The sequence below is a fragment of the Hemitrygon akajei genome, chromosome 2 (assembly GCF_048418815.1).
Source record: "Hemitrygon akajei chromosome 2, sHemAka1.3, whole genome shotgun sequence".
Taxonomy (NCBI): Eukaryota; Metazoa; Chordata; class Chondrichthyes; order Myliobatiformes; family Dasyatidae; genus Hemitrygon; species Hemitrygon akajei.
In genome coordinates this window covers 76,546,218-76,569,194 of record NC_133125.1, presented here as the reverse complement: position 1 = coordinate 76,569,194, position 22,977 = coordinate 76,546,218, and the positions used below count along the sequence as shown (strand labels likewise).

Genomic DNA, 22,977 nt, shown 5'->3' with positions numbered 1-22,977 from the left:
CAGGTACTCCAGTTCCCTCAGCATAATGTTGCACAAACCCTTTGGAGCCCTATAACACTCCCCATTTCTGTAAGCCCCTCTGACCCCTACAGCAATCACCATCTCTGCAAAACCCTCCACCATCCACCCTGGTGCATTCAGGCGACAGCTGACCCGAGAAAGACACTGCCGGTGGCAGATGGCAGGTCTCAGAAAACACTCTCACACTTTCTCTTTGTAAACCTACTGATTTGCATGGATATTTTGACTAAGCCTCCTGTTTTTAAAAAAAAATAAGCTATTTCCTTCGTCTCCACCACTTTTGTTGACAGGGTGAGGCCTTCCTTTCCAGGTTGTCAGAGAAGTCCTCCTTCTTCAAAGAATGCAGTTTCCCTTCCACCGCCATTGATTCTGATCTCACACCCAATTGCTCTATTTCCTGAAAATCTGCCTTCACTCCAGTCACCTCCACAACTTCTCCTATCTCCAACAATCAAACACATCTTTTTCTACTCCCCGCCCCAACTCCCTGCTTTCCATCGGGATTTCCTTGCCCACTCGTCTCCCCCTACTAATCTATTTCCTGGAATGTATCCTTGCAAATCGAGGAAAGTGCTACACGTTCCTATTTACCTCCTCCCTCAACTCGGTTCAGGATCACAAACATCACCTGCGGGTCTGCCAGGTTCATCTACTGTATCCGGCCTTCTGTACTCAGTGAGACTCGATGTGGATTGGAAACCAACTTGTCAAGCACATTCGTTCCATCCGCAAAAAAATGTATTTCCCGGTGGCCAATCATTTCATATCCACTCTCCCTTCCCATTCGAACATGCTGGATCATTGTTGGACTACCGTGATGACAGCACTCTCAGGTTGGAGGAGCAACACCTCATAATACATCTGTGCAGCCTCCAACCTGACGGCATGAACATCAATATCTTTAACTTCTACCTCAACTTTTTTTTCCACCCACACCCTGCCCTCTCGGTTCTGACTCCCCTCTTACCTCTTTTCTTGTCCACTGCAGAGCATCTCCCTCTGATACCTCCTTTCCATCCCTTTCTCCCATGGTCGAAACTCATCTCCTTTCAGATTCCTTGTTTTCAGCCCTTTGCATTTTCAACCTACCACCTCACTCCTCACTTCATCTGCCCCTCCCCCACCCACTCACCTCCACTCTTATCTGGCTTCACCTATCATCTGCCAGCTTGTACTCCTCCTCCGCCCAACATCTTATTCCGCACACCCCACCCCCTTCCATTTCTGAGGAAGGGTCTTAGCGAGTAATGTCTGTTATGCTTGATCCCCCCTCCGTAGGTGCTGCCAGACCACCTGACTTCCTCCAACATTCTGTGTATGTTACTCTGCATCTCCAACATCTGCAGAATCTCATCAGGTCAGAGTGCAGAATGCAGAGACTACATCGGGTCTCACTAACATCGAGGAGGCCACACCTGGAAAACTGGAAACAGTGGATGACTGCACCAGGCACCAAGCTGAAGTGTTGCCTCATACAGAGGACAGTTTGGCACCCTGAATCGTGGTGAGGAGAATGGTTTGGGGGGAGGTCCAGCACTTTAGCCATTTTCCAGCTCCCTACAGCCCTCCTTACCACTGTAAGCCTCTCTCTTTTGTGGAGAACACTTCCACTTGGTGGTGATTTGCCATAATAACAGGACCCCCTGATTTGTGGACACCATTGTCACCAGGTGGCGCTCTGCCGCAATAACGCTGAGAGACAGAAATGTGATGCTGCAGCCTGCTGAAATGTTTATTCAAGATTCAAGGTTGTTTAATTCCATTTCCAGCAGACAAGTGTAAATGAGGTCGAAATAATTAATACTCCGGCTCCAGTGCAGCAAAAATAAACACAATAATAAAAATATATATCCACAGCTTATACACTGCACATATGTCGATGAAGTGACGTAAGACACAGGTTGTCTGTCCATAAAGTCACTGACAGAAAATGATAAACTAGTGGAGTTTGGAGGTGTGAAAAGGTGGGTTAGTGGGTGGAGTTGTTGATCAGACTTATTGCTTGGGGAAATTAGCTGTTTCAGAGTTTGGTAGTCCTGGTGTGCATGCTACGTAGTGTTACGTTCCCCAGTAACCGGGTAGTTTTCCAGCAAAGATAGATGGAGCCACCGAAGCCTGATGCTACTATTTTCAAACGTTTTTATTTATAAAGGGGCACAAACGTATGGTTAATACAAAACATTCAGATCATATACGTCGTCACAACTCAATCTAAAGCACAGGTATAGTAATAATCAATCAGAAATAAGCTCTACAGTTGTCTAGGGATAATGTATGGCGACCCACTTCCTAGCGCACCCGAACCGGCTCACAAGTAGCCAGCGCGCCGGCATAAAGGCCAGTCCCAAAAGGGCGCCAAGTCTGCTTCACCAGCAAGGGGAAAAGCCCGCGCGGGACTGTGAATACGTGCCCCCTACAGCATCCGTGCCCGAGGAGGGCGGGATCAGGGAGGCTTTAAAGCGAGGCCGCGAAGTTCGGATAAAATCTTTTTTAACTGCAGTTTACCGACTCCGTGTCGTTATTTCAGCGCTGCGTGTAGCACACCGCTACATTTGGTGACCCCGACGGCCCAAACGATATTTGGGCCGAAGATGACCGACGTCGTATCTGTTCATGCAGTTTCGTTAAAACTGCCAAGCTTCCGGACGCTGCGACCTCACCTATGGTTCCAGCAAGCAGAAGCTCAATTCCACGTTCGGCAGATAACCTCGGAGGACACTCGTTACTACTACGTGGTGAGCTCCCTCGACCAGGACACAGCGGCCCAGGTTGAGGAGTTCATACAGTCTCCCCCAGCGGATGGGAAATACACGGAATTCAAAGCCCTGCTCATAAGGACTTTCGGACTCTCACGGCGTGAGCGGGCTGCCCGCTTACTGCACCCGGATGGCTTGGGAGACAGACCTCCAACGGCTTTAATGAATGAGATGTTGTCTCTGGCCGGAGGACACAAGCCCTGCCTCATGTTTGAGCAGGCATTCCTGGAGCAGCTGCCCGAGGACATACGCCTGCTGCTGTCCGACGCGGATTTCAGCGACCCCCGGAAGGTGACAGCCCGGGCGGACTTGCTGTGGAACGCCAAGAAGGAGAGTGGGGCGTCCGTCGCACAGATCACCAGGCCACGCTCCCAGCAGCAAACCAGACCAGGCCCGGCCACAGAGCCCGCTAACCCCAGAGGCCGGGGTGAGGAGCCCAACGAACAATGGTGCTTCTATCACCAGCGGTGGGGCGCAGAAGCCCGCCGCTATCGCCCGCCCTGCAAGTTCCCGGGAAACGCCAGGGCCAGCCGTCGCTGATGGCTACGGCGACTGGCCATCGGGATAGCCTACTGTATGTCTGGGACAATCAGTCGGGACGCCGCTTTTTGGTCGATACCGGTGCCGATATCAGCGTCTTACCTCCGACGAGTTACGACACCCGCAACAGGGCACCGGGTCCCACCCTGAGGGCCGCGAACGGCAGCACAGTAAGGACCTACGGCACCCGTACGGTGCAGCTACAGTTCGGCTCCAGCCGGTTCACGTGGGACTTCACACTGGCCGCCGTAGCCCAACCGCTTCTGGGTGCGGATTTTTTGCGGTCTCACAGCCGAGATAGAGACTGGTCCACGCCGAGACCTTTCAAACGTTCTCCCTGGGTGAAGCCCAGTTGCCAGCCCCACACCTCGACTCCATCACGCTGTCCGACAACGACTTCACCAGAGTCCTGGCGGATTTCCCATCGGTTCTGGCACCGCAGTTCACGGCAGCCATGCCCAGACACGGCGTACAACACCACATCCCGACCCAGGGACCACCCCTCCACGCCCGTGCTCGAAGGCTTCCCCCGGAAAAGCTCCGACTGGCGAAGGAGGAGTTCAAGAAGATGGAGGAATTGGGGATCATACGGCGGTCCGACAGCCCATGGGCCTCCCCCCTGCACATGGTGCCCAAAGCGACAGGGGGCTGGAGACCATGCGGCGACTACCGCAGACTGAACGAGGCTACAACACCAGACCGCTACCCTGTGCCGCACATTCAAGACTTTGCAGCAAACCTGCACGGCGCACGGATCTTCTCCAAGGTAGACCTCGTCCGGGGATACCATCAAATCCCGATGCATCCTGACACGTTCCCAAAACGGCACTCATCACCCCGTTCGGTCTTTTCGAGTTCCTCCGCATGCCGTTCGGCCTGAAGAATGCCGCACAGACGTTTCAGCGGTTAATGGACGCGGTGGGACGCGACCTGGACTTCGCTTTCATCGATTTGGACGACATATTCATAGCCAGCAGCAGTCGTCAGGAGCATCTGTCCCACCTCCGTCAACTCTACGCCTGACTGAGTGAATATGGCCTGACAATCAACCCGGCCAAAAGCCAGTTCGGGCTCGACACCATCGACTTCCTGGGCCACAGGATCACTACAGACTACAGATCACTACCCCTCTGCCCGCTAAGGTAGACGCAGTCCGCCATTTTCCCCGACCCACCCCAATCAAAGGCCTTCAGGAATTCGTGAGTATGGTAAATTTCTACCACCGCTTCCTCCCTTCAGCTGCCCGAATCATGCGCCCCCTGTTCGCCCTGATGTCGGGTCCGGGCAAGGACATTACCTGGGACGAGGAGTCCGCCGCCGCTTTCATTAAAACGAAAGAAGCCTTGGCAAACGCCGCGATGCTAGTGCACCCCAGAATGGACGTCCCTACCGCCCTCACAGTGGACGCATCTAACACGGCAGTCGATGGGGTACTGGAGCAACTCATCGTGTCGCTGGCAACCCCTGGCGTTTTTCAGCAAACCCGAGCTCAAATGCAGTGCTTTCGACCGGGAACTGTTGGCGCTATACCTGGCAATCCGGCATTTCAGGTACTTCTTAGAAGGTAGGCCCTTCACCGCGTTCACGGACCACAAGGCGCTTACCTTTACGTTCACGAAGGTGTCCGATCCCTAGTCGTCCCGCCAGCAGCGCCATCCGTCCTACATCTCTGAATACACGACGGATGTCCGGCACGTCTCGGGTAAGGACAATGTCGTGGCGGACGCGCTCTCTCGCCCTAACATTCAAGCCCTTTCCCAAGGGGTAGACTTAAAGGCGCAGCAGGCAGACGAGGAGATCCCTAGTTACAGAACCGAAGTCTCCGGTTTGCAGCTCCAGGACCTCCCCGTAGGCCCAGGTGAGAGGACCCTACTCTGTGACGTCACCACCGGTCAACCTCGCCCCGTCGTCCCGACACCCTGGCGGCGGCGCATTTTCGACTCCATTCATAACTTAGCGCACCCCTCCAGCAGGACGACTGTCCGGATGGTCTCCAACAGGTTCGTTTGGCACGGACTCCACAAGCAGGTCAGTGACTGGGCCAGAACGTGCATGCACTGCCAAACGGCCAAGGTGCAGCGGCACACCAAAGCTCTGCCGCAGCAGTTCCACCCCACCCACCGGCTTTTCGACCACATTTATGTGGATATCGTGGGCCCCTTGCCAGTGTCGCGCAGGGCGCGGCACCTCCTCACTATCGTGGACCGGTTCACCAGATGGCCAGAGGCGATCCCGCTCACCGACACCACCTCCGAATCTTGCGCCCGGGCACTGATCGCCACCTGGGTATCTCGCTTTGGTGTACCGGCCCACATTACCTCCGACAGAGGCGCTCAGTTCACCTCCGGCCTGTGGTCAGCTATGGCCAGCCTTTTGGGGACACAGCTGCACCACACAACTGCCTACCACCCACAGTCGAACGGACTAGTGGAGCGTTTCCACCGTCACCTAAAGTCGGCTCTCATGGCCCGCCTCAAAGGGCCTAACTGGGTGGATGAGCTTCCCTGGGTCCTGCTCGGCATTCGCACGGCGCCCAAAGATGATCTGCACACCTCGTCGGCCGAGTTGGTGTACGGCGCACCCCTGGTCGTCCCCGGGGAGTTCATATCAGCCCCAAGGGGGCGAGAGGAAGAACCCGCAGCAGTCCTGGGCAGATTACGCGAGAGGCTCGGCAACCTGGCCCCCATACCCACTTCGCAGCATGGGCAGAACCCGACCTGCGTACCCAAAGACCTGCAGAACTGTAAGTTTGTGTTTGTACGAAGGGGCGGGCATCGGCCACCGCTACAGCGGCCCTACGAGGGGCCGTTTACAGTGATCAGAAACAACGGGTCCACATTCGTGCTGGACATTGGGGAGAAAGAGGAGGTTTTCACGGTGGACCGACTCAAATCGGCCCATGTGGACTTGGCGCAGCCGGTCGAGATTCTGGCACCGCGACGCAGAGGCAGACCTCCCAAACAGAGTCCGACCCAGACTGTGGACATTGGGGGGTGTATCGCCGGTTCTGGGGGGGGGGGGTTATGTGGCCACCCACTTCCTAGCGCACTCGAACCGCCTCACAAGTAGCCAGCGCGCCGGCATAAAGGCCAGTCCCAAAAGGGCGCCAAGACTGCTTCACCAGCAAGGGGAAAAGCCCGCGCGGGACTGTGAATACGTGCCCCCTACAGCATTCGCGCCCGGGGAGGGCGGGATCAGGGAGGCTTTAAAGCGAGGCCGCGAAGTTCGAATAAAATCTTTTTTAACTGCAGTTTACCGACTCCGTGTCGTTATTTCAGCGCTGCGTGTAGCACACCGTTACAGTTTGTTAATTAGTTGAATAATTGACATGAGCGGATATTTCGGTGCGCGGATGAGCTGCTCTCTGAACTTGGACTGAGCTACCCCATAAATAAATGTGTTTGTGCAGCAACTTAATATCATCAACATGTATCCGGTGCGTTGAAAAATGTATACAGAATTGCTGTAATTATTCTGATCCAGTCCGGCGATGGTGTTATAAAGGAATTCGGCACCACTCACCGACCACAGAATGATGAAGCTGCCGGAGATGGTGAGAAATAAGATAACAGATCCATCTCCGGGTCACTGCGGTTCTGCGCCTTGCTCTGACCCTTCAGCCCCTTATGGACGCGACTAGTCACCAAAATGTGTTTGACTGTCAGAGCGTTGAACAGCAGTATTAACACGAACGGGAGTAATTGCGTTAGGACGGTAGAAATCAGTCATATCCCAGCCACCCGGGATCCGTATAGTAGCCCGGTATTTCAATGCAGTCCCAGGGTATATTGTCAACCACTTTCACAGACGATATATAAAGATGAACGGCACATTATTAAAGCAGAGCAGAACGCCGGTTGTTGTCACAACCTCAGCCGCAATTTTCCCGGTGCAATATTTCGTTTTCCGCTCCTGGCAACAAATGGCGACAAACCGATCAAACGTAAAGCTGAAGGTGAACCAGACAGAACAGTCAGTGGCTGCCTCTCCCAAGGCAGAGATCGCGCTGCACACGGGGGTGATTTCCAGGAATGTCCCGGGGAAGAAATAATAACTGAGCCGCCACAATATCACCGCAAACATGATGGTCATTGCTGTCATTGCCACCAGGTAGCGAGTGGTGCGGTTGGAGATGCCGCACTTCCCCTGGGACAGGATCACCATCGCCACTAAATTCACTGGGGAAACAACAGAAAGAGCGAGTGAATCTCGGGGCAGGGAAATGCTGGAAATGGAGAGCATGTAGCGATGTGCTACACACAGCGCTGAAATAACGACACGCAATGGGTAAGTCGTTTCGAGACTAGTTTATTCAAACTTCGCGGCGCTGGCATTTAATCCCTCGCGCCCGCCCTCTCCGGGCGGAAATGACATCAGAGGTGCATTACCAAAGTCTACCCCCCGCGCGCCGGCTATTTGTGAGCCGGTTCGCCTGCGCAGAAAGTGGGTCGCCACATAACCCCCCCCCCCCCCAGAACCGGCGATACACCCCCCCCCCCAATGTCCACAGTCTGGATCAGCTTCTGGCTTCTGTTTGGGAGGTCTGCCTCCGCGCCGCGGTGTCTGAACCTCGACCGGCTGCGCCAAATCCACATGGGCTGGTTTGAATCAGTCCACTGTGAAAACCTCCTCTCTCCCTCCAATGTCCAGAACGTACCTGGACCCGTTGTTGTTGATCATCTTGAACGGCCCCTCGTAGGGCCGCTGTAGCGGTCCCCGGTGTCCGCCCTTTCGTACAAACACAAACTTACAGTTCTGCAGGTCTTTGGGTACATGGGTCGGGGTCCATCCGTGCTGCGAAGTTGGTACGGGGGCCAGGTTGCCGAACCTTTCGCGTAGCCTGTCCAGGACTGCTGCAGGTTCTTCCTCTTGCCCCCTTGGGGCTGGTATGAATTCTTCCGTGACAGCCAGGGGCCGTACACCAACTTGGCCGACGAGGCGTGTAGATCATCCTTGGGCGCTGTACGAATTCCAAGCAGGACCCAGGGTTGCTCGTCCACCCAGTTAGGTCCTCTCAGGCGGGCCATGAGAGCCGACTTCAAGTGACGGTGGAAGCGTTCCACCAGCCCGTTCGACTGTGGGTGGTAGGCAGTTGTGTGGTGTAGCTGCGTTCCCAACAGGCTGGCCACAGCCGACCACAGGCTGGAGGTGAACTGGGCGCCTCTGCCGGAGGTAATGTGGGCCGGTACCCCGAAGCGTGCTACCCAGGTTGCGATCAGTGCTCGGGCGCAGGAATCGGCAGATGTGTCGGTGAGCGGGGCCGCCTCTGGCCACCTCGTGAACCGGTCTACCATAGTTAGGAGGTACCGCGCTCCTCGGGACACTGGTAGGGGGCCCACGATATCCAGATGAATGTGGTCGAACCTCCGGTGAGTGGGTTCGAACTGCTGCGGCGGGGCTTTAGCTTGTACCGCTGTACCTTGGCTATTTGGCACTGTGTGCACATTCTGGCCCATTAGCCGACCTGTTTGCGAAGTCCGTGCCACGCGAACTTGCTGGAGACCAGCCGGACGGTTGTCCTGATAGATGGGTGCGCCAAACCTTGTATGGAGTCGAAAACTCACCGCCTCCAGGCTGCCGAGACGATGGGGCGAGGTTGGCCGGCAGCCACGTCGCACAGGAGGGTCCTATCACCTGGGCCTACGAGAAAGTCTTGCAGCTGCAAACCCGAGACTGCGGTCCTGTAGCTGGGCATCTCGTCGTCTGCCTGCTGCGCTTCCTCCAGTGCTGCATAGTCGACCCCCAGGGACAGGGCCTGGACAGCTGGTCTGGAGAGTACGTCCGCCACGACGTTGTCCTTTCCCGAGACATGCTGGATGTCCGTCGTGTACTCGGATATGTAGGACAGATGTCGCTGCTGGCGAGCCGACCAGGGATCGGAGACCTTCATGGCCTGCATTCTAAGAAGTACCTGAAATGCCGGATTGCCAGATCCCCAATTCCTCCATCCTCTTGAACTCCTACTTCGCCAGGCGGAGCTTTTCCAGGGGCGAGCCTTCGTGCGCGGGCGTGGAGGGGTGGTCCCTGGGTCGGAATGTAGTGCTGTACCCCGTGTCTGGGCATGGCTGCCGTGAACTGCGGTGCCAGAATCGATGGAAAGTCCGCCAGGATTCTGGTGAATTCGTTGTCCGACAGCGTGATGGAGTCCAGGTGTGGGGCCGGCAACTTGGCTTCATCCAGGGAGAACGTCTGGAAAGTCCCGGCAAGTCGACCAGCAGGTTGTGAGCTCGCAAGAAGTCAGGAGTGGTCGGGCCACCGCGGCCAGAGTGAAATCCGACGTGAACCGGCTGGCGCCGAGCTGCAGCTGCACTGTGCGGGTGCCGTAGGTCCGTATCGTGCTGCCGTTTGTGGCCCTCAGGGTGGGTCCTGGTTTCCTGTTGCGGGTGTCGTACCCCGTCGGGGGCAAGACGCTGATCTCCGTTCCAGTGTCGACCAAGAAGCGGCGTCCCGACTGTTTGTCCCAGACGTACAAGAGGCTGTCCTGGTGGCCAGCCGCCATAGTCATTAGCGGCAGCCGGCCCTGGCCCTGGCCCTTGCAGGGCGGGCGAGAACCGCGGGCTTTTGTGCCCCATCGCTGGTGGTAGAAACACCACTGTTCACTGGCCTCCTCACTCCTGCCTCTGTGTTGTGTGTGCCCCCTTGCCGGGCCTGGTCTGGTCTGCTGTGGGCGCGTGGCCCGGTAATCTGACCGACGGACCCCACGCTCTCCCTCTTGGCTTTCCACAGCACCTCTGCCCGGGCTGCCACCTTCCGGGGGTCGCTGAAATCTGCGTCGGCCAGCAGCAGATGTACGTCCTCGGGCAGTCGCTCCAGGAACGCTTGCTCAAACATGAGGCAGGGCTTGTGTCCATCAGCCAGGGACAGCATCTCGTTCATCAATGCTAACGGCAGTCTGTCTCCCAAACCGTCCAGGTGAAGCAGGGGGGCACCTCGCTCACGCCGTGAGAGGCCAAAGGTCTCAATGAGCAGCGCTTTGAATGCTTCATATTTGCCTTCTTCCGGGGGCGACTGTATGAAATCCGCAACCTGGGCGACCGTTTCCTGGTCAAGGGCGCTCACCACGTGGTAGTAACACGTGGATTCAGAGGATATCTGCCGAATCTGGAACTGGGCATCTGCTTGGCTAAACCACACAGATCGCAGCGTCCAGAAAGTTGGCAGTTTTAGCGAAACAGCGTGAACAGATGAAGAGTCGGTCATCTTTGGTCCAAATCCCGTTTGGACGGTCGGGGTCACCAATGTAGCGATGTGCTACACACAGCGCTGAAATAACGACACGCAGTCGGTAAATCGTTTCGAGACTAGTTTATTCAAACTTCGCGGCGCTGGCATTTAATCCCGAGCGCCCGCCCTCTCCGGACGGAAATGACGTCGAGGTGCATTACCAAAGTCTCTCCCCGCGTGCTGGCTATTTGTGAGCCGGTTCGCCTGCGCAGAAAGTGGGTCGCCACAAGCCGCTCATTCCCGCAGGTTTAAAACGCGGAAGGCGGGGATCGCCGGCGCCTCAGAGGTGCCCATGCCGGGAGAAACGTTACGGTCCAGGGTGCTACAAGGTTCGGGAAGGAGACAGGGAACGCTTTGCAAAATCAATGTAAATCTCTGTCCATCAGATTTCTGACTGATATGCAAAGCCGGGAAAGCCTCGGTAACTTTCTCAGCGACAGTGATTCCCGCGATCCCATCACGTATGTTCACACTGTTCGGTCCCGCTCAGCCCCGCTGTCTCCGACTTTGTCCATTGACAGTTTCCAAAGCTCGTTGCAGATTTACTTACCCCGTTCGCGGACATTGATCTCCTCCTCGGCTTCCGCCCAAACGGGCCCGGCTCGGCTCGCTTATTTTAAATACCGCAACTACCCTTCGCCGCGGCTCCCTCACACTCTGTCAAGGGATCGGACCAGAAAGTCCCCATGTTCGTTTTATTTAAAATTCTCCCTAACCTGCTCCAGATTACTGCGGCGTTATTCTAAATGCTGCGGCGCTCATTGATCCTGAGCGGAGTGTCGCCTGTAACTTACCCCGTCTGACCTGTATCGGACCCCGCTGTGTCGGTTCTGAACTCCGTCTTCACTCCATTGCTATCAGGGCGTGGAAACAAACCCCGGGAAACAAAAACGCACAGAGACCCTTATTTAATTTTTCCAAACTCCCGACACTCTCGAGATCTAATATTCAGTTGGTGTCATTTTCAGGATATAAATGTACATTTTTTTGTTAATAACAGACTTGGGAATGTTGATTCAGTCCCCCAGCAAACTTGTTGACACAGTTTGGGAACAACTGTGCTCCAAGCCCCGGTTCCTAAACACCGACTGGGACATCCTGCAGGCCCAGGAAGAGTCTGGTTATTCCTTGTATTTAAACACATAGTCACCAGGAACAGGAGCAGGGAACTCGGCCCCACTAGCACGTCTTGTCATTCAATAAGACCCGGGCCCCCAATACCATTCCTATCCCCACTTTACCCGATCATTGGCCCCACTTGCAGGGCAACAGTCTGCCGGTGTTTGCCCCCAATGTGGTGAATCCTTCTGCTCAACACCACCGTGGGCTCAGACATTTCCACAGATGAGCCCCTCCTGTCCCCACGTGACAAACATCCTGTCCGCCCCCTCTCACACCATCTTCATCCTTTCAATAAAATCCCCCCTCTCTCCCTCCTTCCTCATATGGGGTCCCTCCCACTCCCTCCCCGGGGAGGCGCCATCAAACCCACGGGCCGAGCGGCTCCTCCTACCTCTCGGCGTTACATCAGACTCCGGCCGCAGGAGACGCTTCACAAACGCCTCAACTTCTCTCAGAGGGAAATGGAAATAAATCAGAAAGCGGGACATTTACTTCGAGATTTGTTCCTCTTTGATGGGGAGTGCAGCGCGGTTGCGGAATTTCTCAACGGGGTAACGAACAGTGATTAATATCCCTTCGTCAGCGGAGATGGGGTGGGGTGGAGGGGGTCTCGTGGTCGGTAGCTCAGCCGTTGAACTGTCTCAGCGCGAGCATAGCAGCGCGTGTGTGACGTCAGGTACGCACGAGGTGACCCATGTGTGACGTCACGTGTGGGGTGCATTTGTATTTAAAAGCACCTTTCTGGACGTTTCTTATGATTTCAGTGGGACAACAATATTAATCACGGGTTTCATCACTGAATCCAGTGTTGTGAGATGTAAAGTCCCCTGTTATGTGTCCGGCTGTGCCGTGTTGTTGGTGGAGTGGGCAGCGTGGTGTTTGTCTCGATTCGGTTCACAACACCAGAATTGCCAGCGGGGTTCCACACGCAGTGTATTGGTCACTTCTCGTCCCTGCAGTCTTTGTCTCCTGGTAAACTCAACACCCTGACAATGTGAACCACAGGTACCACTTTCTCTTTAAAGTCAGTTATTCATTCAGACAGCTGATTACTGAGTGGTATTATATTTGTTGATCATTAACATTCGCCCAGATTCGTTTGGATGGATTTGGTGCGGAGTTCGGGGGTGTCACAGTGAAAGGGCGGCAAGACAGAACTCCCCGTTGTCCAAACAGTCTTTCCAGCTGAGGCAGTAATTCACAATTTACTTCCTCCGACATTTCACTTCATCTCACCCGATTTTCACTTCTCCCTGGGACCACTCCTCCAGCCCTTTCTCCTATTGTCTAATCTCCTCTCCTATTAGATTTTTTTCCTCCTGCTCTTGAGATTTCCCACCTACCTGGTTTCAACTGTCACCTTCGAGCGAGCCTTTTCCTCACCCGCCCAGTTTTTATTCAGATATTTTCCCCTTCCTTCTCAGTCCTGAATAAGGATCTCAAGTGGAAAAGTCAACTCTTTTCGATAGATGCTACCTGATTTGCTGGGTACCTTCAGCATTTTGTGAGTGTTGTTTTGGATTTTCCCGATCTGCAGGATTTCCCTCAGCTGTGATTTATTCTCCGTCGTCACTACGGCCACCGGAGGCGCTGCGGAGACCTCCGACAACCCCGGTGGCGATGTGTAGACCTCCGGCCGCTTGTGGCGCTGTGGCAACCTCCGAGTTCTCTGCCGGACGCAGGCGCAGTGCTGACCCCAGGTGTTGCCGTGGTTCTCCGGTGAGAAAGGGGTTAATGACGGGTTCCTGTAAATCGGGGGCAGGTTGCAGTGGGAAAGGGTCGGGACCGAGCTTTGTCGAACTTCACCCTCTCCAGTATCGTAGACGCGTTTTTAGCTTTGCTGTCGAGCCCGGGCTCAATTAGTTGTGGCTCCCAAAGCGGGGAAGGGGTTTGGGGATCTGTCTGTGTGTGTGCATGGGGAGAGCTGGACGTGTGGGTGCGGGGTGAGTGATCGGAAAGGTGTGGGACGATAGGCGATCGGGGTGGGGGGACGGTAGGGTGGTGATGTGAGAAAGTGGGATGATCGGAGGTTCCGTGACCGGGTCAAATGAAGTAGGAGACAAGGTCCATTGTATCGGACGCTCGCGTGTTCTCGCAGGAAGCAGCAACTCTCTTTTTTATATTAATCACTGACTGGTCTTGCTGTTAACATTGTGCTTGTTACAGAGCCCCAGAGTCTGTGAACAGTTGTCACCGTCATGGGCTGCGAGTGCAGATTAGGAAGAGGGTGGGGAGTTGGGGGTGGTGTGACTTCTGCGTCAAAGGACATGGGTTTGTACAGCGGATTCGGATTTGTTGGCATATCTGCAGTTACAATGGGAAAGGGAAAAAGGAAGGGGGCTGAGGAGGGAGATTTAACCAGTGAAACATGGTCAGGGTTGGAGGGGTACAGGAGCTGCTTGATACATCGTTTTAATTGTTTTTGTTTTATATAATCTCACAAATGGTGACTGAGGCAGAGGCTTGGTGAGGGAGGATACCCGGAGGTGAGCAGGTCAGAGACGGTATCAGGAGAGTGACAGTGATGTGATTTCCTGTGTCACGGGTATAGACAGTCGTCTCATGTGAGCAGTCTGTGAAGGTGCAATTGTCAGTTGTTTTGCAGAACTCTTTTGGTGTTTGTATTGTCCAGGTGATCTATGGCCGTGTGAAGAGCCATTGCGATCACATCTGCAGTAAACCTATTGTGGTGATGGGCAAATTGCAGTGGGTCCAGGTCCTTGCTGAGGCAGGAGTTCATTCTCACCATGACCAACCCTTCAACATTTCATCACCAGAGATGTGACAGCCACTGGACGACAGTCATTAAGGCAGCTCAGACTGCTCTTCATGTTATTTGTCATCTGTAATCAGTAATTTGGTTGAGAATGTACAGGGTATGGATAGTAAGTTTGTAGCAAGTAAGTTCAAACAATTACTTTTTTGAAAAATAGTATAAACTCTGTTTATTTGTCCCCAATCAGCCTTGCCTGCTCCTTACTGCCTTCCCTCTCCACCCTGTCTTCCCTCTTACCCCCACATTGGACATAGGTTCAGGGTGAAAGGTGAAATGTGTTATGGGAATCTGAAGGGGTTTCTTCACTCAGAGTTTGGTGGGAGTGTGGAATGAGCTGCCCGCGGAAGTGGTGGACGTGAGTTCGATTTAGACACTAAAGAGAAATTTGGGTGATGACATGGATGGGAGGTGTATGGAGGCTGTGGTGCAGGTAGTTGGAAATAGGCAGTAAAAACAAAAACAGGTCAGCATTGACTAGAAGGGTCAAAGGGCCTGTTTCAGTGCTGCTGGGCTCTGTGACTCCAATAATATTATGATTTGTAATTTCCACAGTCAGTGCTTTGCTACTAATGACTGAACCCAGAAATTTACAGAATGGGTGAAGAGGCTGCCCAGTGACCGTTCCTGTGTTCAAAGTCACTGGGACGACCCATTACTGAGCTGATATTGTCTTCTCCATTCTCTTTCACTCAGTCTGTCACTCAACAAGTTCATTGTTTACAGGAAATCACCAAACTCACGGAGAAGGGATTCCCCGCTCTTCCTCAGCCTGGTGATGGGGGAAGGCTCCCAGTCCCAGAGAGTGATGAGGGAATCCTTTGTGGAAATGAGGAATGGGTTGGCAAAGTTGGACAAAATGCTGAAAGAAGTTCTGGAGCTCTGTAAGTTAAAACAACATACTGAACTGAAAATCACATTGAAACATTGTAGACTGAACAATGTTACAGAACATAGACATGGAACATAGAACAGTTCAGCACAGGAACAGGCCCTTCAGTCCTCAGTGTTCTCTGCTTCCTGAAAGTGGCCAAGTGAATTAATCATCAAATGGCCGACTAAACTAATCCATTATGCAGACACAATATCTATATCCCTTCATTTTCCTCACATTCATGTGCCTATCTAAGAGTCTCTTTGAAGTCCCTACTGTATCTGCCTCTACCAAACCCCAGGTGCTCATTCCAGGCACCAACAAATCTGTGTAAAAGAACTTGCCTTTCACACAGTGGTTGCCTTTCTCCTTTTAAATTACCCCCTCTCACAGTGAATGCATGCCCTCTGGTATTAGACATTTCAACCCCTCAAAAGAGATACTGTCTGTCTACTGCATCTATATCCCTCATAAACTTATAAACCTCTATCAGATTTCCTCTCAGTCTCCACCGCTCTAGAGAAAACAATTCGTTTGTCCAACCACAAGCCCTTTAATCCAGGCAGCATCCTCGTAAACTCTTTTGCACTCTCTTCAACTCTTTGACTTTCTTCCAAGAACGGGACGACTGGAACTGTATGAAATACTCCTGATGTCGTCTAACTAGAGTTTTTTAAGTTGCAACATAACTTCCTGATTTTTGAACACAATGCCTCGACTAATAAAGGTAAGCATACCATTTGCCTTCTTAACCACCCCATCAATCTGTGTAGCCACTTCCAGGGAGTGATGAACTTGGACTCCAAGATCCTGCTGCTTATTGACACTGTTGCATTTAACAGTGTTCCGTCTGTTTACATTTGACCTACCAAGGTGCACAACTTCACATTTGGCCAGGTTAAGCTCCATCTGCCATTTCTCTGCCCATATCTGCGGCTAATTTACAGGATATCCCGCTGTACACCCATTGACATTTTCATCCGGATTGTCACATACATACATCACAGATGGCAGAAGTCGCAGTACAGATCCTCACAGAACACCATTAACCCAGACCTCAAGTTAGAATAGCTCCCTTCAACCACCACCCTCTGTCTTCAATGGGTAACCCAGTTCTGAATCCAATTCACCATGGATCCCGTACATCTTAATCTTTTGGATGAGCTTCCTTGGTGGGACGTTATCAAAGGCCTCACAAAAATGTGTGAAAACAACTTCCTGAGCTCGACCTTCATCAATCATCCTCATCTGCTCCAAACAAACCCATGTTGTCTCCCCCTAATAAATCTATGGTTTTACAGATACTCATAAATCCTGTCCCTACCAATGACGGTCTATAACTTCCAGGATTATCCCTGGTTCCCTTCTTGAATAATAGATCAACATTGGCTGCTCACCAGTCCTCCAGGACCTCGCCAGTGGTTAGGGAGGGCTCAAAGATATTGGCTAAGGCCCCAGCAATCTCTTCACTTGCCTCTGTCAATAATCTGTGGTGTATCCCATCAGGCTCTGGGGTTTATCCAGCTTAATGCTATTTAAAAGCCCAAATCTACCTCCTCAATTATTTCAAAATACTCAAGCATATTAATACTCTTTGCCTTGATCTCCACATGCTCCACGTCCTTGTCTTTGGTAACTATTGATGTAAAGCTCTTGTTATAAACCTCAGCCACATCCTTTGTATCCAACCAAATGTTCCCCTCCCCCTTTGTCCTTGAGTGGTCCCACCCTCTCCCGTGTTATCCTCTTGCTCCTGATCTATGTATGGAATGCTTTGAGAATCTTCTTAATCAAGGAGTTTTATGGGCCGTCATGGCTTTCCTAATTCTCTTCTTTAAAGAGCAAACACGAGGAAATCTGCAGATGCTGGAAATTCAAACAACACACTCAAAATGCTGGTGAAACACAGCAGGCCAGGCAGCATCTATAAGGAGAAGCACTGTCAGACGTTTCAGGTCAAGACCCTTCATCAGGACTAAACTGAAAGGAAAGATAGTAATAGATTTGAAAGTAGTGGGGGGAGGGGGAATGCAAAATGATAGGAGAAGACCGGAGGGGGTGGGATGAAGCCAAGAGCTGGAAAGGTGATTGGCGAAAGTGATACAGAGCTGGAGAAGGGAAAGGATCATGGGACGGGAGGCCTCGGGAGAAAGAAATGGGGGGGGGGGAGCACTAGAGGGAGATGGAGAACAGGCAAACAGCTAAATATGTCAGGGATGGGGTAAGAAGGGGAGGAGGGGCATTAACGGAAGTTAGAGAAGTCAATGTTCATGCCATCAGATTGGAGGCTACCCAGCCAGTATATAAATTGTTGTTCCTCCAACTTGAGTTTGGATTCATTTTGACAGTAGAGGAGGCCATGGACAGACATATCAGAATGGGAATGGGACATGGAATTAAAATGTGTGGCCACTGGGAGATCCTGCTTTCTCTGGCGGACCGAGCATAGGTGTTTAGCGAAACGGTCTCCCAGTCTGCGTCAGGTCTCACCAATATATAAAAGGTCACACCGGGAGCACCGGACGCAGTATACCACACCAGCCGACTCACAGGTGAAGTGTCGCCTCACCTGGAAGGACTGTCTGGGGCCCTGAATGGTGGTGAGGGAGGAAGTGTAAGGGCAGGTGTAGCACTTGTTCCGCTTACAAGGATAAGTGCATGGAGGGAGATCGGTGGGAAGGGATGGGGGGGACGAGTGGACAAGGGAGTCGCGTAGGGAGCGATCCCTGCGGAAAGCAGAAGGAGTGGGGGAGGGAAAGATGTGCTTGGTAGTAGGATCCCGTTGGAGGTGGCGGAAGTTACGGAGAATTATACGTTGGACCTGGAGGCTGGTGGGGTGGTAGGTGAGGACCCCACCAGGACAGTCTTGAAGCTCTTCACTTCTTTTTGGATTCCAGACCAAACCAATTCCCCTGTACCACCACTCTCCTTCTGACTGGAACATACCTGTCCTGTACTCTGTGTAGTTAGACTTCAAACACCCTCAACCTGTTGGAGGTGGACTTGTCCAAAAACAGCTGTTCCCTGTTAACTCTCCCTCCTTCCTGCCTAATCTCTCACAATTTGCCCTGCTCCAGTTTAATACTCACCAGCAAGGTCTGTGCTTATTCCCCTTTGTACTTTTCATTCTCCCCATACTTCCCTCTATTCACCATAAAATTATTTCCAGTCATAACCACCATTTCTGCCCTGGGGAAAAGTCTCTAGCTGTTCACTCAATCTACTGTATGCCTCTGATTGTATTGTGACAAGATCTGAAGGATTATTAAATATGGACTTTTCCTTTAAAAAGAGAGAGAGCTGGCTTTGTAATCAGACACACACCAGAGACATATAAGACACTGATGAAACTGACACTGGTTGAGCTTCATGTGCCCATGACAAAGGTGGGGTTTTTGCTCATGGGGGGATGATGCACCATCAATAACTCTCGGAGATGGGAGGCGAACGATAGGCTTTGATTAACAGCAAAAGTGACCACAACATCTTGGAGACTGAGGGAGGAGCAGTGCCTCGAATTGCCTTTATACAGGGGTCTGTGGGAGGAGCCACAGGAGCAGTCAGCAGAGGGGCGTGTCCAGACAGATATACACATAGTTTACCACATTCATCCCCCCTTTGTTTTAAAAGAGAGTCCCCATGGGGCGAAGTTTCTTACAAGTATATTTACAGGTTGAGTCTATCAGGCGGTCGAGTCTGTCGTTGCGATCTACGTAGCACCGTGACGGTGGTTGTGCTGGCTCCGGCCTGACTTGAGGTGCCAGCCTGTTAGGCATCAGTAATCCCTCATGTGTGTGCGTGGCACCCGGTATGGGAGTGTCGTGAGGAGTCTGTGTAGGGCTTGGTGTGCGTGGTGTCTGGTGGGTATATACATCGGTGGGTACGGTGTTCATAGTCACCCTGGAGTGTTCGGGCCAGGGGTCTGGTGCTCCTGCGGGTGCCAGGTCGCGGATGGAGACTGTGTCCTCCCGCCCATCAGGTAAGACCACGTAGGCGTACTGGGGGTTCGCATGAAGTAGGTGAACCCTCTTGACCATCGGGGAGTATTTATTGCTCCTCGCATGTTTCCGGAGCAGCACTGGCCCTGGAGACGTCAGCCAAGCTGGTAGGGTGGTCCCAGTGGCAGACTTCCTGGGAAAGAAAAGAGTCACTCATTAGGGGTGGCATTGGTGGACGTGCATAACAGGGAGCAGACCGGCAATCCCTTTGACCTAAGGGCTAAGAGTGTGGCCTTCCACACAGTGGCATTCTCCCTCTCCACCTGTCCATTCCCCCAGGGATTATAGCTCGTGGTCCTTCTAGAAGCAATACCCCTAGCCAGCAGGTACTGGCGCAGCTCGACACTCATAAACGACCCTCTATCACTGTGGATATAGCAGGGATATCCAAACAGAGTGAAGAGCTGGCACAGGGCTTTTATGATGGATGTGGCAGGGGTTGGCAAAGGGGAACCGTGAGTACTCGTTGATTATGTTGAGAAAGTAGACATTGCTGTCGGTGGAGGGAAGGGGGCCCTTAAAGTCGGCACTCAGTCGCTGAAAGGGGCAGGTGGCCTTGATAAGTTGTGCTTGTTCAGGACGGTAGAAGTGCGGTTTGCACTCAGTGCAGACTTGACAGTCCCTGGTCATCGTCCTGATTTCCTCAAGGGAGTAAGGCAGGTTCCGGGCTTTCATGAAATGGTAAAGTCAGGTGACCCCCGGGTGGCAAAGATCTGCATGGATGGCATATAGCTGGTCGAGCTGCGCGCTGGCACACGCTCCCCGTGATAGGGCATCAGGGGGCTCATTGAGCCTTCCAGGCCGGTACAGGATGTCATAGTTGTAGGTGGAGAGTTCTATTCTCCACCTCAAAATTTTATCATTTTTGATTTTGCCCCGCTGTTGGTTGCTGAACATGAACACAACTGAGTGCTGGTCGGTCAGCAAGGTGAAACTTTTGCCAGTGAGATAGTGCCTCCAGTGCCTAATAGCTTCCACTATGGCCTGGGCTTCTTTCTGCACCGTGGAGTGCCGAATTTCAGGGCCCTGAAGGGTACGAGAGAAGAATGCTACCGGCCTTCCTGCCTGATTGAGGGTAGCAGCCAGCGCGAAGTTGGAGGCGTCACTCTCTACTTGGAAGGGAATGGTCTCGTCCACCGCATGCATCGTTGCTTTGGCAATGTCCCCTTTAACGCAGCTGAAGGCTGCGCAGGCCTCGGCTGAGAGGGGAAATGCAGTGGACTTGACCAGGGGGCGAGCCTTGTCTGCATATTGAGGGACCCATTGGGCGTAATAGGAAAAGAAGCCCAGGCACCGTTTGAGGGCTCTGAGGGTGATGGGAAGAAGAAGTTCCAACAGGGGGCGCCAGGTCACGGACGGAGACCATGTCCTCCCGCCCATCAGGTAAGACCACGTAGGCATACTGGGGGTTTGCATGAAGTAGGTGAACCCTCTCAACCATCAAAGAAGCCCAGGCACTGTTTGAGGGCTCTGAGGGTGGTGGGAAGAGGGAGTTCCAACGGTCAGGGTCAGGGCCAATGACCCCGTTCTCCACGACATACCCAAGGATAGCAAGTCGGGTGGTTCCGAACACACACTTGTCCCTGTTATAGGTGAGGTTAAGAGCTTTGGCCGCTTGGAAAAATCGTTGGAGGTTGGTGTCGTGATCCTGCCAGTTGTGACCGCAGATGGTGATGTTATCCAGATATGGGAACATGGCCTTCAGTTGGCACTGGTCCACCATCTGGTCCATTTCCCTCTGGAAGACAGAGACACCATTCGTGACATCAAAGGGGATGTGCAGGAAGTGATAGAGCCTGCTGCCCGCCTCGAAGGTGGTGCAGGGGTGGTCCTCCGGGTGGATGGGGAGCTGATGGTAAGCAGATTTCAGGTCTATGGTCGAGTACACCTTGTACTGAGCTATCTGATTGATCATATCCGCGATGCGGGGTAGGGAGTACGCGTCAAACTGCATGAACCTATTGATGGTCTGACTATAGTCCACGACCATCCTATTTTTCTGCCCGGCCCGAACAATGACCACCTGGGCCCTCCAAGGACTTGTGCTTGGCTCAATGATCCCCTCCCTGAGTAGCCGCTGCACCTCCAACTTAAAGAAGGCCCTGTCCCCCACACTGTACCTCCTGCTTTTAGTTGCCACAGGTTTATAGTCCGAGGTCAGGTTGGCGAACAGCGGTGGGGTAGGGATCTTGAGGGTGGAGACGCTGCATGTGGTGTCTGTAGCGCAGCCGTTGACACGGTGTTGGGTGGGATATGCAGGTTGGTGTGTGTGGTCAGTAGTGGGGTATATGACAAAGTCCCACAAAACTGAGGATTTCTGACAGTGATTGGTGGGAGGGGCCCGTCATACCCCATTATCACACTTTTCAGGTGGCTCTGGAAGTCGAGCCCCAATAGCACAGGGGCACACCGTTGAGGCATGACCAGTAACGCAAAGTTCCGATACTCTGTGCCCTGCACCACCATGTTGCTACACAAACCCCCACGGATGTCTGTGGAATGTGATCCAGAAGCCATGGTGACCCTCTGGCTTACCAGCTGTGTCACGAGTCCACAAAGTTGCACTGTGTCCGGGTGAATAAAATTCTCAGTGCTGCCCGTGTCAAACAGGCAGCTAGTCCTGTGCCCCTCCAACAGGATGTCCATCATTGACCTTGCGAGCTGGTGTGGAGCGCTTTGGTCGAGGGTCACGGAGGCCAGAGTTGCATCGCCGTCTGGGTGACCGGTAAGCACCCGTGGGTCGGGGGCGGGGCGAGGTGGCGCCGACAAAGATGGCCGCCCCCATGCCTCGCATGAGGCTGGCAGGCAAGATGGCGGTGACCAAGATGGCTGACCCCATGCCTCGCACAAGGCGGGCAGGCAAGATGGCGGCGACCTAGATGGTGACCCCCATGCCTCGCACGCGGTGCTGCTCGACCCCGCTCGTGGTTTGGACTTAGAGGCCTTGGCGAAGTGGCCCTTCTTTCCGCAGCTGGAGCAGGTAGCTTCTCGGGCCAGGCAGCATTTTTAGGGGTGCTTTACGAGTCAGCAGAAGTAAAACTGCGCGGACTTGTGACTGGCAGCAGCCGAGGTTGATTCGTCGGCGGGTTGCAGGTTCTGCAGCGTCCACAGGGCCGGCTGGAGATTGCGCGCCTGGAGTGCGTCAGCATTGTGCAGAGCGGCCTCCAGTGTGTCGGCCAGCTCGATCGCCTAATGTAAGGCAAGATCGGTATGTTCCGGCAGCCGCTGGCGCACGTACACTGACCTGATCCCCGTAACAAAGGCGTCTCTTACTTGCTGCTCCGCCGTCAGTCCCCTGCAGTAACAGGCCCGCACGAGTGTCTGTAGGGCCCGGACAAACTCAGCGTTTGACTTTCCAGCCCACTGCTGCCGTGTTGCTAAGCGATGTCTTGCATAGACGGTGTTCACTGGCCACAGGTATTGTCTTTTGAGGGCATCCAGTGCCCCTTGGTAGGTCGGCAGGTCCCTGATCAGGGATTAGACCCACGGACTGACCCTGGAGAGGAGAATTTTGTCCATCGTTGCAGGCTCGGTCAAACGAATATCTTCCAGGTACGATTGGAAGCATGCAAACCAGAGTTCAAAAGTGATGCTGGCTTCCAGAGATTGAGGGTCAATATCCAATCTGTCGGGTCATAAAATGCTCTCCATGTTTTAAAATTGCTGCTA

At 53.3% G+C, this 22,977-nt stretch overlaps 1 protein-coding gene across 1 annotated transcript in view; it reads right to left on the bottom strand.

The window, feature by feature from the left end:
* Window positions 1-17,107: 17,107 nt before the first annotated feature.
* Window positions 17,108-22,977, bottom strand: part of LOC140714245 (uncharacterized) — a 34,390-nt gene continuing 28,520 nt past the window's right edge. The window contains exon 3 of the transcript XR_012095850.1: window positions 17,108-19,441. The gene's annotated coding sequence lies outside the window, so the exon portion shown is untranslated. The remainder of the gene's footprint in view (window positions 19,442-22,977) is intronic.